Source organism: Bos javanicus, chromosome 4 (genome assembly GCF_032452875.1).
Source record: "Bos javanicus breed banteng chromosome 4, ARS-OSU_banteng_1.0, whole genome shotgun sequence".
Lineage (NCBI taxonomy): Eukaryota > Metazoa > Chordata > Mammalia > Artiodactyla > Bovidae > Bos > Bos javanicus.
This window is the reverse complement of record NC_083871.1, coordinates 73,020,457-73,037,982: the sequence shown is the minus strand read 5'-3', so window position 1 is coordinate 73,037,982 and position 17,526 is coordinate 73,020,457. Positions and strand designations below refer to the sequence as shown.

General features: G+C 39.7%; 1 protein-coding gene across 1 annotated transcript in view; it reads left to right on the top strand.

Annotated features, from left to right (window-relative positions):
- Window positions 1-581: 581 nt before the first annotated feature.
- Window positions 582-17,526, top strand: part of STEAP4 (STEAP4 metalloreductase) — a 26,272-nt gene continuing 9,327 nt past the window's right edge. The window contains exon 1 of the mRNA XM_061414372.1: window positions 582-689. The gene's annotated coding sequence lies outside the window, so the exon portion shown is untranslated. The remainder of the gene's footprint in view (window positions 690-17,526) is intronic.

Genomic DNA, 17,526 nt, shown 5'->3' with positions numbered 1-17,526 from the left:
CCAATATATATAATTGCACCATTATTATCCAATATTATATAAGTATAGACACACATTGGCATCCTCATTAGTATCCCTCTCTCTTACTTGGTTTGTTTCCTTTGAACCACTTAGTACCTAAATTAAGACCTCCAAATTCAAGATCATCCAATTTATGCACCCCCGCCCCTCCCCAAACCCAAGGTTTCCAGGTAGAGGAGAAAGATGTCACCTCTGAATTAAGACACTATAGCACAGGCAGAAATGCCTAGAAACCAAAACCAGGTGATGTCTTCTCAGCTTTTCAAAGTAGCCTCTCTGGTTCCTTCAGAAAAGGGGTCCTCCTCAGCCTCTCCAAGCCTCAATCTGCCAGGGATAAACAAGATCTCAAAGGGTCTGGGGAAAATCCTTTAAAAACTCCACTGGCCCGAGATGAATGTCAACATCTGCAGCAACGGTGGCAGCACCGGAATTTCTGGTCCTCCCAGCTGTCTGGGATTCCCAGCTTGAACTCTTCCTGGAAGCGCTTTCTTCACCACTTCTCTTGCGCAATCTAGCGAGCCCTCCCTCCGCTCTGGGCTTCTTAAATTGAGTGTGGCAAAGCGCCGGAGCACAGAGCACCGAGCAGCGTCCCCTCCCAGCCTGGCCCTCGTTGCGCCCTGCAGCAGCGGCGCTGGACCACAGCCGCTTCGGAAGCACCTCTCCCGCAGGTGGGTCATATTGCTGCCGGCCTACGCCTGCTACCTTTCTCCACAGGGCTCCCCTCCCTTATCAGCTTCTGCCCACCTCGAATCCCTGCTTCCAGGACTCTGCTCCGCAAACCTGCTCACCCTGGGAAGAAGGTGCAAGACCACCCCAGGGTGTGGCAGGATGAGTTAAGCAATTCAGCAAGCGGCTTGCTTCCAGGAGTTTTCTCTCTTGCTTCCTCGGGGTGCAGAGGAGCCCTAAAAAGGAAGACTTAAGGCTTTGGACTTCTCTCTGTGTCTTACTTCTAGATAAAGGCAATCTCAGATCTGACTACACTTCCTGGCCAAGAGCTGAAACTGCGTCCTGAGATTTGCAACTGCTTCGTTCATTGATCTTTAGCAATTGTTTTTCCAGAGAAATTCTGCTTTGGAATGTAATCGATGTGAAGAGTAAATAAAACCTTTGGTTCCCTGTTTGTCCAGAGGCAGCTGGAAGGTACTTTTCCCCTCTGGATAGTAATTTTAAAACTTTCTTTAGAAGATGACTGGTCTAAAGGAAAGTCAACTGGGTGGAGAATAGGGCAGGGGTGGGACTGGAGAATTCTATTCTTAGTTCTAATTAGAAGTTCAACACCTCAGCCTCAGTTTCCACACATATAAAATAAAAGACTATTGGAGCAGAGTAGCCACAAAATCCACCTCTAACAAGGTAAAAACCCATGACTAAAGATGCTTGTAGGTTTGAAAGACATTGAAAACTTCATCAATGACATATGTCTAACTAAGAAATTTCTTTCTTCATAATAAAGCAGGTTTCACTTTTTTAGGGAAACGACCCAGTTGTGGAGAGACAGTCTTTTTCTACTGAATACCTTGGATTTGCACCACTTTTATCATTCAGAGAATACTCTCAGCTTTCCAAACCAATTCTTCAGCCTTGCTGTGTGAGAATGTCCTATTCCGTATAAATGACAGTCATATAAATGTCACTCACATGAAAGAACATTTTTTTCTGATACAGTAGGTGTAATTTTATAAAATGGCACATTTATCTGAAGCAGTAACTTTTTTGAGATATGGCCTTTTGCAAGGCCCCAAGTTTTTCAGAATGCTGTGATTTAGCACGGTATCAATACCTGCCTGTGTTCCACCTGCATGGCACACACCGCCACCCCAGAAAACAGGATGGAGCACTCCTTATTTATCAGGCTTGGAGGTTGTAAAGTAAATGGAACATGTGTATGGAGAAATTGGGTCATGGCACTCTCTCCATCCAGCAACGTTTATGGTGTTGCTGAAGCTCACGCAGCAACCTGAGGTTCAGAAACCAGCCTGTTCAAGGCCTCACCCCTAATTTCAGAATGATTTCCAGATGCCTACCTTGCTTAAGCTTGCTAACTGGTGTTAGAAGTAACCAAATAAATTTTTATAAACCTGTGCTTAAATTGAAAACCCTGAGCCTTGTTCTGAACAGTTTTGAGAAAAATGGATTCATTTATCATAAAATTTCAAAATTGAAGAACACTTGAGCAGTCATTCCACATTTCCTCAAGGATCAACCCTCATCATGCTACCATTATTCATGACATTATTAAAAGGGTATAAATTCTCTTTTTAAAGTTTCCTGAGTAGCTGATTCTGAAGTTGCCCTCAGAAACACATCCAGTGTTTCCTGATCCTCACCACCCAGTTCTCTTTGGAAGTCATTTGAATCTTTTGTTAACTGCTATTTCAAAATTATTTGCTTTTAAAATCTTAATAAAGTTAATAAGCTGCTAGCAGAAAAAAAAAATACAATCACTTTTCAAACTTGAAGACTTGCCAGGGCATCTTGTAGGTTTCCTCTGGATTATCCTCTGAAAAAGTGAAAAACTCTTTTTAAAATGTTGGTCACTCAGTTGTGTCCAGCTCTTTGCTACCCTGTGGACTGTAGCCTGTCAGACTCCTCTGGCCATGGAATTCTCCAGGCAAGAATAGCGGAGTGGGTAACCATTCCCTTCTCCAGGGGATCTTCCCCACCCAGGGATCAAACCTAGGTCTCCTGCATGGAAGGCAGATTCTTTACCATCTGAGCGACCAGGGAGAAATTGAAAATTAGTCACTCAGTCACGTCTGCCTCTTTGCTACCCCGTGGACTGTAGCCTGTCAGGCTCCTCTGCCCATGAAATTCTCCATGCAAGAGTATTGGAGTGGGTTGCCATTTCCTTCTCCAGGGCATCTTCCTTACCCAGGGATTGAACCTGGTCTCCAGCATTGCATGCAGATTCTTTACTGTCTGAGCCACCAGGGAGAGAAGTCAATTATTAAGTGTCTGCAACTACATTTACCTATAAGTCCTACTCTAACAGTCTAGGACATGCTGTGGATAGTGAAGTTTTCTGTGTGGGATTTTTTTTTTTTTCTAAGTTACAATTAGGCCAGAAGTAATAAACTTTACAAGGCCTCTGAAGTCACCTGTATGACTGCTTTTGTACATCCTTCTGTGCTTTGTACATCCAAAGAGAACAGGTCATTAGTTAACTATGAGGACAGTTAACTATGAAGAGGTCCACATTACATGTCCCACCTACCATGATATTTTAAATGACTTTTGGGTCATTTCCAAAATGATTTTAATTAACACTTGTTATTTTATTGAGAAAAATCAGGCCTGCAAGGAATAGAGCTAATAACTAAAGGGTAACTAATGCTGAAAACAATACATGATAAGAAAACATATTTGGCCAACATACTTAAGCAATTTGTTCTTACCAAATTATTATGGAAAAAGGATCAAAGAGTGTTTGCACTGTTTGAAGATCATCTTTCAGAAATACATCACTGCAAAAAAATATGCAATGTTCTACTCAAAGAAGCATTTCCACCCTAATTAACTAGGCAGGACATGACATCCAAATCTGAATGCTTCTCTACAATTTTCTAGAAGAGTGTTGTCTGCCATGTGTAAAGAAGCCTTACCATACTGAATTTTGATGGCTGAGTATTTTGAAGTTATTTTGAGAGATATATGTTACTTTTAAATGTAGATTATATGATCAGTCTTCATGTCAGGATGAAGTTCACTTTTCATCTTATAAGGAAGGCAAATGTATGCAAAGGATAATTTTGAAAAGTCAGGAACTATAATTCTGAATACAAAGAAATCTAAGAAGCAACTTAATATAACAATATAGCATACCTCTTGGGGAGGGGGGTATCAGAAAACACACTAGATCATCGCTTTTGCCTTAGCTCCAAATAAATTGAGGGAAAATAATGGTTCAAGCACAGAGCCAAGTGCTCCAATCAGATTTTCACTGGCGATGGCTCAATAACTGAGAAGAATCAGAATAGGAGAACGTGGCTAATGGTCCACTCTGATCATACATCTTTCATTTATACATCTCAGTTTATAAGGTATGGAAATAGCTTTGAGCCCAAATAGAGCAGTGGCTGAAACAGTTATGCACAGACTTTGGTAAACTTTCTTGTTCTGCTTCCCAGGCAGATTAGCGCCCTTCTCTGTACATTCAATGTCTTCACATGTTGTTTTACAGCAGTTTATGTGTCTATATCCTCCCCAAGACAGGAGCCCCATGAGGACAAGAACAGTCTAGTTTATCACTTTACCCCTCTTATGTAGCACAGGGCCTTGCACAGAGAGGTTTTTCAATAAATCTGTCAAAAACATGCAGTGTTTTTGTGTATCAAGACATTGTTTTAGTGTATCAAGACATTGCTGATACACTAATTTTTGTTTTTGAAAGATGCTAATAATTATGGACATAGGAGGTTATATGCACAGATACCTCCTGTGCTATACTAGTTAAGAGGGTCAAAGTGTTCAGATTTCAACTACCTGCCCTTTGGGAAGAAGCATGAGATTGCTTTATACTCTACAATACATATAAAGTAAGTAGTGGAAATTATTCTGCTTTTTTAAAAGAATAAATAAATTGTAGGAATCTTGGTGTTTCTTCTAATTAACCTTAATTTAATAACCCTATTATGTTGCTATCCTGGGTAAGATTCATAATAAATTTGTAACTATAATACTTTGGCGTTTAATTCATTTTAAAGAGTGACATAATGCAATTAATGCATTTAACTGAGGTCATGAAAGTTGGAATATTGAATTTTTAAAGGTTTTAATTAGTTTAACTTAAATAAAACACTTGAGCCTTTCTTTTAATACCTGAAGGCATGGCATAAGAGATGAAGCCTGATGCTAAGTCATTTCAGTCTTGTCCGACTCTGTGCAACCCCAGAGACGGCAGCCCACCAGGCTCCCCCGTCCCTGGGATTCTCCAGGCAAGAACACTGGAGTGGGCTGCCATTTCCTTCTCCAATGCATGAAAGTGAAAAGTGAAAGTGAAGTTGCTCAGTCATATCCGACTCTTAGCGACCCATGGACTGCAGCCTACCAGGCTCCTCTGTCCATGGGATTTTCCAGGCAAGAGTACTGGAGTGGGTTGCCATTGCCTTCTCCAAAATGAAGCCTACTGATTAGCTAAAAAGAACTAAGTTACATCAAATCACTCTTATTGTAGAAATGGCTATTTCTTTTCCAGTACCCAAGTACTGCTATTAAAGTGATTTCTTCTTTGTATTCAATTGCCCTGATATAGCAGTATGGGATATGGGAGGCACTTGAAGAGAAAGCAGTCAGTAAGTTGGTAAATGATACATTGCAGCCAATAATGTTTATCCCAAACTAAGATCCTAAACTCCTTTTTTTTTTTAATGCATGTCTGAAAACTTCAAAACTATGTGTTTGGGAATGATGATACACAAAGAGGTCCCTGTATCTATCTTCTGAAGGGAGCCAAGAGTCTAGCAGTGTCAGACTTATAGTCCAAATTGTGTTAACTCCATGTGTGGGGTTGAAAGGGCCTGGGACCTTTGCTGGGGTAGAGGGACCCACATGGCTTCTGTTTTCATTAAGAACCTATGAGCCTGAGCCTCCCTAGAAGAGGGGGAGAGGCTCTAAGGAAAGAGATTTTAAGGCTTAAAGTCCAGAGTCAGGATTGAGAAAGTGTATCATCCTATCAGTCCAACCATTTTCCCATTTCCATGGTCCCAGGCAGAGTCTTGGAGAGAAGATGAGAGACGGAGAAAGAGCCAGTGTGTGCCGGTAAATGGCTAAGGAAAAAAGATATCCTAAATAGAAGCACTTGCTGATTTCTATGGCGTGAAATCTCCAAAGTTGGCTGATTTAAAACTTTCAGCTGGCAAGCCAGCTCCAGCCACACCACACCACTAAAAAGAGCCGCGGTTAAAAATCTAGGAATTAAAAAGGAGGAACTGATTCACTAAAATATATTTATCAACCAGCAGTGCTCTCAGGCTAGTATAACATGAGAAGAGGGAAGGAGTTTCAAGAGCACTTTCTCTCCTGGGGTAAGAAATGGAGCAGCTGCAAGGCCAGATCATTCCATACAGCTCGAGCTCATGGGGTCTTGGAAAATATTAAAGGTACTCTGGCCATTGGGGATCCTTGCCTCCAAAGCCAAATTAAAACTGAAAGAAAATGGTACTGAAAAGAAGATGAAGGAAACTATATAAAGGACATATAAAGCACCCCCAGGAGATTTCTAAACATTGTAAGGAGATGCTTTGAAGCAGATTGGAGTTACACCATAAGCAAGGTTAAAGGGAGAGAGGGAAACAGGATCAGATCCACAGGTTGGCAGTAATCAATATTCAGATAATTCCCAGTGGCTTCAAGGTGAGGATAAATGACTATTTATAGAAAATTTATTTAAACAAAGTTAATTTTGAAATGATCAAATAAATTCCTAAATGTTTCTGACTGACTACAGCAATCCTAGAAAAGCAAAATCCACTAATTGACACTAAATATTAAGTGGGCTTTTACAATCACCAGATTAACCAATAAGCAAATGCTCAGGTATTAATAGTATGTACAAGTCAAATGCCACCAAGTCAGTGAGATAGAGTTGTTTTCCTGATGGTGAATTGAGGTGAATGACAGATCTATAAGAGGTTGCTCAGAATTTAGTATGTAAACAGAGGTCAAGGTAAATTAACTTAGACACGACTGAACCCCTGACCTTTCTGTCATGAGCCCCAGCTTTAATCAAATGAACTAACCAGCCTAGACAGGGGCTAATGAACCTACATGATAAAACTCTTAGTCAGGGAATCATAAAACAATCTTCATGTCTCTTGACAGATGCAACTGAGACCTAAATGTGAAAACACATATGAGAAAGATCTTTAATTGGATCAGAATTTCACCAAAGAACTAATATTAAAAATAGAGTTTCATCTAAACTATAATTCAAATAGGTAACACAGAGCTGCGTCACATTGCTCTCCTGATAATTCATTGGACGGTAGTGAAACGCTACTGACAGAATCATTTTAGCTATACCGCATGTCACAGCTAGTTTTACTTACTAGCAATCCACGTGGATATTTATCCCCATAGAACATCAACGTAAAAGTTTTATATTTAGTTATGTTCTTGTTACTTGATCAAGTTGTACAACTTGATTAGTTTCCTTTTGTGTCATTCTATTAGATAGCATAAAAACTAATCATCAGTAAATTAGGGTGCCATGAGATATGTAACATTTTCTCCCAAAACAATTGAAATAATTAGTTTTTTAGCAACCAATCTGCAGTGGTTTCTTTATTTAAACTAAGGGCTTTAGATGACAGATTTATGTTAGTCTATAGCTATTACTAACAGAGGTACTTCTAACTACAAGGCTAAAATACGAAATGTACTATTATATTTTCAAATAACATATATAGACTGAAGATTGAACTGTCAAAAATTAGAAAACTCCACTGATTATGGGCACATTACATTTTTTTAATAAACTACAGTCAGTGGTCTTTTTAAATCAAGGTCTTCTGATTTTGCTACAATAATATATAACTGTCAGTAAAAGAATATGTACTTAAATGTAAGCATGCTTGCTCTCCCTAAAAAGCCTTGACCTCACTAAATACAGAAATAGCTCCATGAATAAATAGGATGAGTTCATGTATTATTGTAAGGTTTTTCTTAAAAAAATTTTTTTTGACTATTTTTTGCTTTCCAGTTATCCCTGGGATATATTAAAACAAATGCTCTGAATCCTACAGGAAGGCTGGACTAGTTGCAGAACTCCCTCCTGCCCCTATGCCTGGTGAGGAAAGGAAATATTTGATTGATGGGCTTCAGCTCATTACAAATATGTTGTCAAGTCATGTAGGGCTTTCAGAGTGAAATTCAGAAGGGATAATAAAACAGAAAGAAGGACTGAGAAGAATCCCTGTTTACAGGCATCAAATTAAAATGAAAAATCCTGCCACAGCGTATGGAGTTTTAAAGTGTTATTTCTATTCTGACTCTCTGGGAGGTGCCAAGCCAGATCACTGGACTTGGAAACAGCAACCCTGAAGGAGGGGAGATGGGTGTCTGGAGAGGACAATGTAGGAGGAATTCAAAACCTTGTGTGAAAACTCAGTTCAGAATTCAAAGCTGAATTCTCAAAGGGAGACAGGGACAGAATATGTCTAATACTAGTTTCATCCAAATGTAACCAGGATGTTATATGGCACCAAAGGAGAGATGCTATGGAAGAATAACTGTAGTGGATTCATGGCTGAATTTGATCAAATTATAACTTGTGGCTCATGGAAGACAACTCATTAGTTTCCTTAAGGGAGTTACAGAGCAAAGCTACCAAGTGTTGTATCTGGCATCCCTTGATCCTCTCCCTTGGGGTGTCTGAACACTCTTCAGTTACCATAAAAATAGGAATTCTAGGTTATCAATTATACCTAGCCAATTATTACTTAGAGGAAGAAATTTTAAAGTAAGTGAAATGTTTCTGCAGCCCCTTATAAGCTCATCCATAGCCTGCTCTCCCTCTGCCTTTTCCTTCCCCAGCATATCTCTCCAGTGGTTCTCAGCTCTGGATGCTCTTGAGAACTCAGTTGTTTGATTTGTTCTTTTACCAAAAAATACAGATTCCTGGGCCCAATCTCAGAACAATTGATTCAGAATCTCAGGAGGTGCTACCTGAGCATTTAATAGCATTGATTTTTTTAAGTATAAGCATTTAAAACATGCAAATTTTGTAATTCTATTCCAACATTTCCAAACAAGACATTCAGATAGCAAATAAGCAAATGAAAAAGTCTGTACCATGGACTGAACACTAAAAAAGAACAAACTATTTGTACAAACTATTTACACATGCACCAACTTGGATTGATCTTAAGGGTATTATGCTAAGTGGAAAAAAAAAAAAAGCCAATATGAAAATGTTTCCTTTTGTGTGGTTTCACTTACATAAAATTCTCAAAATGATAAAATTACAGAGTAAAGATTAATGACTTTCAGAGGTGGGGGAGGTGTCAGAGAGGGAGTCAGGTATGACTATAAAGGGAGTAGTAATGGAATAGCTCTGCATCTTGCTTGCAATAGTGGCCACATGAAACTACGCATGAGATAAAACAGCACAGAGCGACACAGCCAATGTGCTCGTGTCAGTCTCCCAGCTTTGATGTTGTCCTCTAGCTATGTGAAAGTAAGTGTTGGAGGAAATGGAAAAGGATGCACAAGAACCTCTTGTACTATCTTTAAACTTCCTGTGAATCTATCATTGCTCCCAATAAAAAGGTTTCTTTACTAATATCATTGATTTGTTAAATATAATCATTTAAAACATGAAATTTTTGTATCCTGTTTGGACATTTCCAAATTCTTAATACTCTGCTGCTGCTGCTGCTGAGTTGCTTCAGTCATGTCCAACTCTGTGCAACCTCATAGACAGCAGCCCACCAGGCTCCCCCATCCCTGGGATTCTCCAGGAAAGAACACTGGAGTGGGTTGCCATTTCCTTCTCCAATGCATGAAGTGAAAAGTGAAAGTGAAGTCGCTCAGTCGTGTCCGACTCTGGCGACTCCATGGACTGCAGCCTACCAGGCTCCTCCATTCATGGGATTTTCCAGGCAAGAGTACTGGAGTGGAGTGCCATTGCCTTTTCCACTTAATACTCTAGAATCCTCTAAAACTGACTCTACATGACTGAAATTAGTGCCCCCTCATCACACACACATAGGTGTGCACACACACACACACACACACACATACATATTCATGCTTCTTAGTGGTGGCTTCTCCCATGGCCCTTACAGTTGTCTCTGCCACATTTGCATCTGCATCATTGGTTGGCAATCTCTGATGTATACAAACACTCTTGTGGGTTTGCTTTACCTGTCTTGGTCTCCCTCTATGGGACATGCTTCCAGAGGAGGCAAAGTGAAGTCATTCAGTTGTGTCCAACTTTTTACAGCCCCATGGACTGTAGCCTGCCAGGCTTCTCCATCCATGGGATTTGCCAGGCAAGAATACTGAGTGGGTTGCCATTTCCTTCTCCAGGGGATCTTCCCAACCCAGGAACTGAACCTGTGTCTCACGCACTGCATGCATACTCTTTACCATCTGATCCACCAGGGAAGCCAAAACCTGGAGATTTTCCAAACCAGGGGATAGTCTTATTTTCCTTCCTGTTATGTAACTGAGGTTTGCAAAGAGCTGAAGGAAGGACACCACTGTGCCATAATTTAGCCATAACTAAATTACCCCAACTTTCCCTTAATAACTCTGCTTCCTGTTTACCACCTTCCTTATTTTCTTTATTCCCTCCATCATACATCTGCAAATAAAAGAGGACTAGGAAAGTTTTTGTTTGTTTGTTTTTCCCTAGTCTTTAAACAAAAAGCCCTTCAGATCAGATCAGATCAGTTGCTCAGTCGTGTCCGACTCTTTGCGACCCCATGAATCGCAGCACGCCAGGCCTCCCTGTCCATCACCAACTCCCGGAGTTCACTCAGACTCACGTCCATTGAGTCAGTGATGCCATCCAGCCATCTCATCCTCTGTCATCCCCTTCTCCTCCTGCCCCCAATCCCTCCCAGCATCAGAATCTTTTCCAATGAGTCAACTCTTCGCATGAGATGGCCAAAGTACTGGAGTTTCAGCTTTAGCATCAGTCCTTCCAAGAAATCCCAGGGCTGATCTCCTTCAGAATGGACTGGTTGGATCTCCTTGCAGTCCAAGGGACTCTCAAGAGTCTTCTCCAACACCACAGTTCAAAAGCATCAATTCTTCAGCGCTCAGCCTTCTTCACAGTCCAACTCTCACATCCATACATGACCACTGGAAAAACCATAGTCTTGACTAAATGGACCTTTGTTGGCAAAGTAATGTCTTTGCTTTTGAATATGCTATCTAGGTTGGTCATAACTTTCCTTCCAAGGAGTAAGTGTCTTTTAATTTCATGGCTGCAGTCACCATCTGTAGTGATTTTGGAGCCCAGAAAAATAAAGTCTGACACTGTTTCCACTGTTTCCCCATCTACTTCCCATGAAGAGGTGGGACCAGATGCCATGATCTTCGTTTTCTGAATGTTGAGCTTTAAGCCAACTTTTTCACTCTCCTCTTTCACTTTCATCAAGAGGCTTTTGAGTTCCTCTCTACTTTCTGCCATAAGGGTGGTGTCATCTGCATATCTGAGGTTATTGATATTTCTCCTGGCAATCTTGATTCCAGCTTGTGTTTCTTCCAGTCCAGTGTTTCTCATGATGTACTCTGCATAGAAGTTAAATAAACAGGGTGACAATATACAGCCTTGACGAACTCCTTTTCCTATTTGGAACCAGTCTGTTGCTCCATGTCCAGTTCTAACTGTTGCTTCCTGACCTGCATACAAATTTCTCAAGAGGCAGATTAGGTGCTCTGGTATTCCCATCTCTTTCAGAATTTTCCACAGTTTATTGTGATCCACGCAGTCAAAGGCTTTGGCATAGCCAATAAAGCAGAAATAGATGTTTTTCTGGAACTCTCTTGCTTTTTCCATGATCCAGTGGATGTTGGCAATTTGATCTCTGGTTCCTCTGCCTTTTCTAAAACCAGCTTGAACATCGGGAAGTTCATGGTTCACATATTGTTGAAGCCTGGCTTGGAGAATTTTGAGCATTACTTTACTAGCGTGTGAGATGAGTGCAATTGTGTGGTAGTTTGAGCATTCTTTGGCATTGTCTTTCTTTGGGATTGGAATGAAAACTGACCTTTTCCAGTCCTGTGGCCACTGCTGAGTTTTCCAAATTTGCTGGCATATTGAGTACAGCACTTTCACAGCATCATCTTTCAGGATTTGGGATAGCTCAACTGGAATTCCATCACCTCCACTAGCTTTGTTCATAGTGATGCTTTCTAAGGCCCACTTGACTTCGCATTACAGGATGTCTGGCTCTAGGTCAGTGATCACACCATCGTGATTATCTGGGTCATGAAGATCTTTTTTGTACAGTTCTTCTGTGTATTCTTGCCATCTCTTCTTAATATCTTCTGCTTCTGTTAGGTCCATACCATTTCTGTCCTTTCAAGAAAATCAGAGATACCAAAGGAACATTTCATGCAAAGAAGCCCTTACTAACTCCATAAATCCAAGTTTATAAGTGGGAATTATTTTGAGTTACAAAGTCTGAAATGGGTATAACTTCTTTCTTTACCTAGTACTTCCTGTAAAATACACCCTTAATGAGATCTCCCTTGTGGTTTAGAGTATGTGTACATCTCATTTTCATGAACTCCTATCATTAGGTTATTTTTTTCAAGAATGTAGAATCAAATTCTTCCAGAAAATTAATTAACATTTTATTTTTTACATCTATTTTATTATCCTAGTTATGATAACCTTAGGTCTGATCATTTTTCTTGTATCATAAAACATAATAATAATAATCAAAATATTATATTACCCTGGGTTGATTTGCAAGCAAAGCCTGTGATGAAGGTTTGCATGCAGATAGTTTATTACAGAAGTGATTGCAAGGAGAAGGAATGAGGAGCAAGGGACTTAAAACAGTGAACAAGGGAAAGACAGGACAAGAGCCCATTAAGTTGGCCACTGTTACAGATGAGTGAGGGCTTCCCAGGCGATGCTAGTGATAATAACCCACATATCAACGCAGGAGACATAAGAGATGCGGGTTTGATCCCTGGGTCAGGAAGATTCCCTGGAGGAGGAAATGGCAACCCACTCTATGCAGTGCTCTTACCTGGAGAATTCCCATGGACAGAGGAGCTGGGCAGGCTATAGCCCATGGGGTTGCAAAGAGTCAGACACGACTGAGGCAACTTGGCACACACACAGATGAGTGGTGCTCTATTGCTCTGGGACTTCCAGAATTGCTCTGGCACTTCCAAAGAAATCTTATGAAATGTGTCAGAACTGTGTTCCAGACAATGAAAAGGGAAGCCCTTATCCATGGATTCCTGTTCCCCACTGGCTTCTGATGGGGACATGGGTTGTACATGTCTGAGTGCCAAACAGGTACAGGTTTCAGAGAAGCCCAGAACAAAGATCAAGAGCCCCAAAGTGAGCTTCTGTTAGGCAGTGGAAACTGCAGAGCTCAGTTATTGCCCAGTGACTAGAAATAGAACCAGGAGGATTTGAAGTGCAACTCAAGATGTATGCAACACAATCATCAACATTAAAACTTCCATAACTTAATACAGAGTGACTAACTGCCCAATGGAATAACTATATTTCTTTCTATTAACTCTATCAGTGATATTTTAATATCTCCTTATTGTTTCTGTATCTTCAATTTGCCCAGGGATGTCTCTGAAGATTTAAGAGTGAAAACAAATTTTAATGGTTGGGGTAACAGCCCAAATGTGTTATATTGGATTTCCAGCTGCATTTTAAGAGGAAAGTATTAAAATGTGTAAGATTACAAATGAGGGAAATTCACACTTGAGCTGTTTTTACATCTATGTTTTGATAAATTCTTATGTGCAGAAGCCATTTCATACATGGATACATTAATTCATCTGGCCCTTACAATGTCTCTAAAGTAGGTACTACAGAGCTCTCATTTCAAAGATAACGTAACTGAAACACAAAGAGCTTGAGTAATTTGCCCAAGGTCACACACTAGTAAGTAGAGAACAAAATACTAGTGTAGTAAAAAAAAAAAAAAAAAAAATACTAGTGTAGTGTAATTAATATTTTCAGTGTTTTTTAAGTTTATGAAAGTTTAGAATAGATGCATGTGGGGGCCACATGATCAAAATAAAGTCTGGACTCTCTCTGCAATGATTCAGTTGAGTTCAGTTCAGTCGCTTGATCATGTCTGACTTTGCGACCCCATGAATCACAGCATCCCAGGCCTCCCTGTCCATCACCAACTCCTGGAGTTCACTCAAACTCATGTCCATTGAGTTGGTGATGCCATCCAGCCATCTCATCTTCTGTCATCCCCTTCTCCTCCTGCCCCCAATCCCTCCCAGCATCAGGGTCTTTTCCAATGAGTCAACTCTTCGCATCAGGTGGCCAAAGTATTGGAGTTTCAGCTTTAGCATCAGTCCTTCCAATGAACACCCAGGACTGATCTCCTTTAGGATGGGCTCGTTGGATCTCCTTGCAGTCCAAGGGACTCTCAATAGTCTTCTCCAACACCACAATTCAAAAGCATCAATTCTTTGGTGATCAGCTTTCTTCACAGCCCAACTCTCACATCCATACATGACCACTGGAAAAACCATAGCCTTAACTAGATGGACCTTTGTTGGCCAAGTAATATCTCTGCTTTTTAATATGCTATCTAGGTTGGTCATTCCGGAGAAGACAATGGCAACCCACTCCAGTACTTTTGCCTGAAAAAAGCCAGGGACAGAGGAGCCTGGTAGGCTATAGTCCATGGGGTCGCTAAGAGTCAGACACGACTGAGTGACTTCACTTTCACTTTTCACTTTCATGCATTGGAGAAGGAAATGGCAACCCACTCCAGTGTTCTTGCCTGGAGAATCCCAGGGATGGAGGAGCCTGGTGGGCGCCACGACTGATGCGACTTAGCAGCAGCAGCAGCAGGTTGGTCATAACTTTCCTTCCAAGGAGTAAGCGTCTTTTAATTTCATGGCTGCAATCAGCATCTGCAGTGATTTTGGAGCCCAAAAAAATAAAGTCTGACACTGTTTCCACTGTTTCCCCATCTATTTCCCATGAAGTGATGGGGCCAGAATCCATGATCTTTGTTTTCTGAATGTTGAGCTTTAAGCCAACTTTTTCACTCTCCTCTTTCACTTTCATCAAGAGGCTCTTTAGTTCCTCTTCACTTTCTGCCATAAGGGTGGTGTCATCTGCATATCTGAGGTTATTGATATTTCTCATGGCTATCTTGATTCCAGCTTGTGATTCTTTCAGCCCAGTGTCTCTCATTATGTACTCTGCATAGAAGTTTAATAAGCAAGGTGACAATATACAGCCTTGACGAACTCCTTTTCCTATTTGGAACCAGTCTGTCGTTCCATGTCCAGTTCTAACTGTTGCTTCCTGACCTGCATATAGGTTTCTAAGAGGCAGGTCAGGTGGTCTGGTATTCCCATCTCTTTCAGAATTTTCCACAGTTTATTGTGATACACACAATCAAAGGCTTTGGCATAGTCAATAAAGCAGAAATAGATGATTAAGATGATCCAAATGAGAATATGTCAATATAGGCATCATCCATCTCACTGCAGGACACCAGGAACTTTGTCAAATCTGTATTTTGCTTGCAAATGTTCATTCCAATATAAAAAAGAGAAAAATAATATATTATGACAAATAATGAAAAAAAATGATAGGACACACAGGCACACAGGCATTCTTTCAGTACACTTACAAACCAGTTCCACAAAGTAAAAAATTAAAGCATCATTCAGCAGTTTGAGGGTTTGAGTTATAACAACTAATTGTTAACTGATTAGAAATATAAATTGCTACACTAGTTTGTATTTGAAGATGCTCCTAAGAATTTTTCAAAGGCATAGCTGTATTTCCATATGATAGGCTGTGCTCATCTCCAGGTGCTTTCTCATATAAAGTCATACCCTTCTCTGATACAGTTCAAGATATTAGTCATCAGCTAGTTTATAAAATGATTCAGCTGTTGTGGTTAATTCAATTATTCAAAGAGTTTCTGTGGAAGTATATAAAAGTCTTATATGTCTTGTCCCTTTTCTCTATAACTTATGATTATTTATAAAAGTCTGAATGATCTGCCTGTGATATAGATATTAATACACAGCTTCAGATAAGCTCAGGTAAGAATTCCTTTTTTCTAATTTGAAAAGATACATGCATTCCCATAGAAGCACTATTTACAATAGACAAGACAAGGAAAAAACTAAATGTCCATCAAGAGATGAATGGATAAAGAAGACATTGTATATATAAACACTGGAATATAAGCCAGTCTTAAAAAAGAATGAAATAATTTAATTTGGATGCACTGAAATAAAGAAACAATGGAAAAAAAAAAAAAAGAATGAAATAATGCAACATGGCTGGCCCTGCATGTTAAGTCTCTTCAGAGGGGTCCAACTCTTTTCTACCCTATGGACGGTAGCTGGCCAGGCTCCCCTGACCATGGGATTCTCCAAGCAAGAATACTGGAGTGGGCTGACATGCCCTCCTCTAGGGGATCGTCCTGACCAGAGATCAAACTCACATCTCTAATGTCTCTTGCATTGTCAGGCAAGTTCCTTACCACTAGCACCACCTGGGAAGACCCCAAAGTAATTTAGACAAAAACAAACGTCATATGGTATCACTTACATGTGGAATCTTTTTAAAATGATACTAATAAACTTATTTACAAAAAAGAAATAGACTCACAGGTGTAGAAAACAAAATGGATGGTTATCAAAGCAGAGGGGTAGTAGGGAGGGGAGATAAATTAGGAGTTTGGGATTAACATACAAACACTAATATATATATATAATATATAATATATATATATATTATAGATAAATAAGGACTGACTATATAGCACAGGGAACTATATTCAACATCTTGTAAGAACCTATAATGGAAAAGAATATGAAAAAGAATACACACACACACATATATATATTTGCTATACCCTGAAACTAACACAACACTGGAAAAAAACAAAAACAAAAAAATTTAGGTATTTTCCATAGGCTAAAATGAAAAGGGCAAATTTCTGAACTTCTTTTTAAAAGGTGAAAGCTTCATATGCTCTGCAATCTGCATGAAATTCACTATGTCAGAAGTGAATAGTGATTAGGTCTGGTTTGAAATTCCACATCAAATTCATGGAGTTTTACTTTAAATCCATTTGGGTGAAAGAAGTAATGTCCTTAATAGCTCCCCCACCACCAACTTTCTCTCTTTACTCCTCCCTTCCTCCCAGTGTTCACTCTATTCTCATTCAGCTTCCTCTTCATCATGCACCTCTCACTGTGCCAGACACACAGAGCAAACTGCAGCTTACAACTCTAACGATCCACCCCTCCAATATCATCCCATAAATATTTATCAACAAATGCCTGGCCCATCACAGTCAGTGCTCTTTTTAGCACTGAGGTTGCATCACTGAACACAAGAGACTACTACCCACTGCCCCCCCAAAAAAGATTAACTAAAAGCTTACACTATATACTAAATATTGGAAAGAGAATTTTTTTGAGAAAATTCAGAATCAAAATAAGAAATAATATTCTTTGAGAATGGAGAATATCCTAGATGATTTTATTAGATCATAAAAACTTCAAGAAGTTTTATTTGATTTATTATTAATTTAAATTTCAAAATCTTAAAAAGCAACACAGTCAGATGGTTTATAACTTTATATCAGTTTAGTTTTGCCCTGCATTTCTTTTACATTGGGTAAGATTAAGAAATCTTTTACTATATTGAAGTCATAAAGTTTATAACCTTTCCCCTCTAAGGTTATAAAATAATTCTCCATGGCCTCTTACAGTTCTATTATAGGTCCATTTCTTTAAAAAAAAAATACATTTCAAGTCTTAATATATTTTAAATTTACCTTGGGGAAG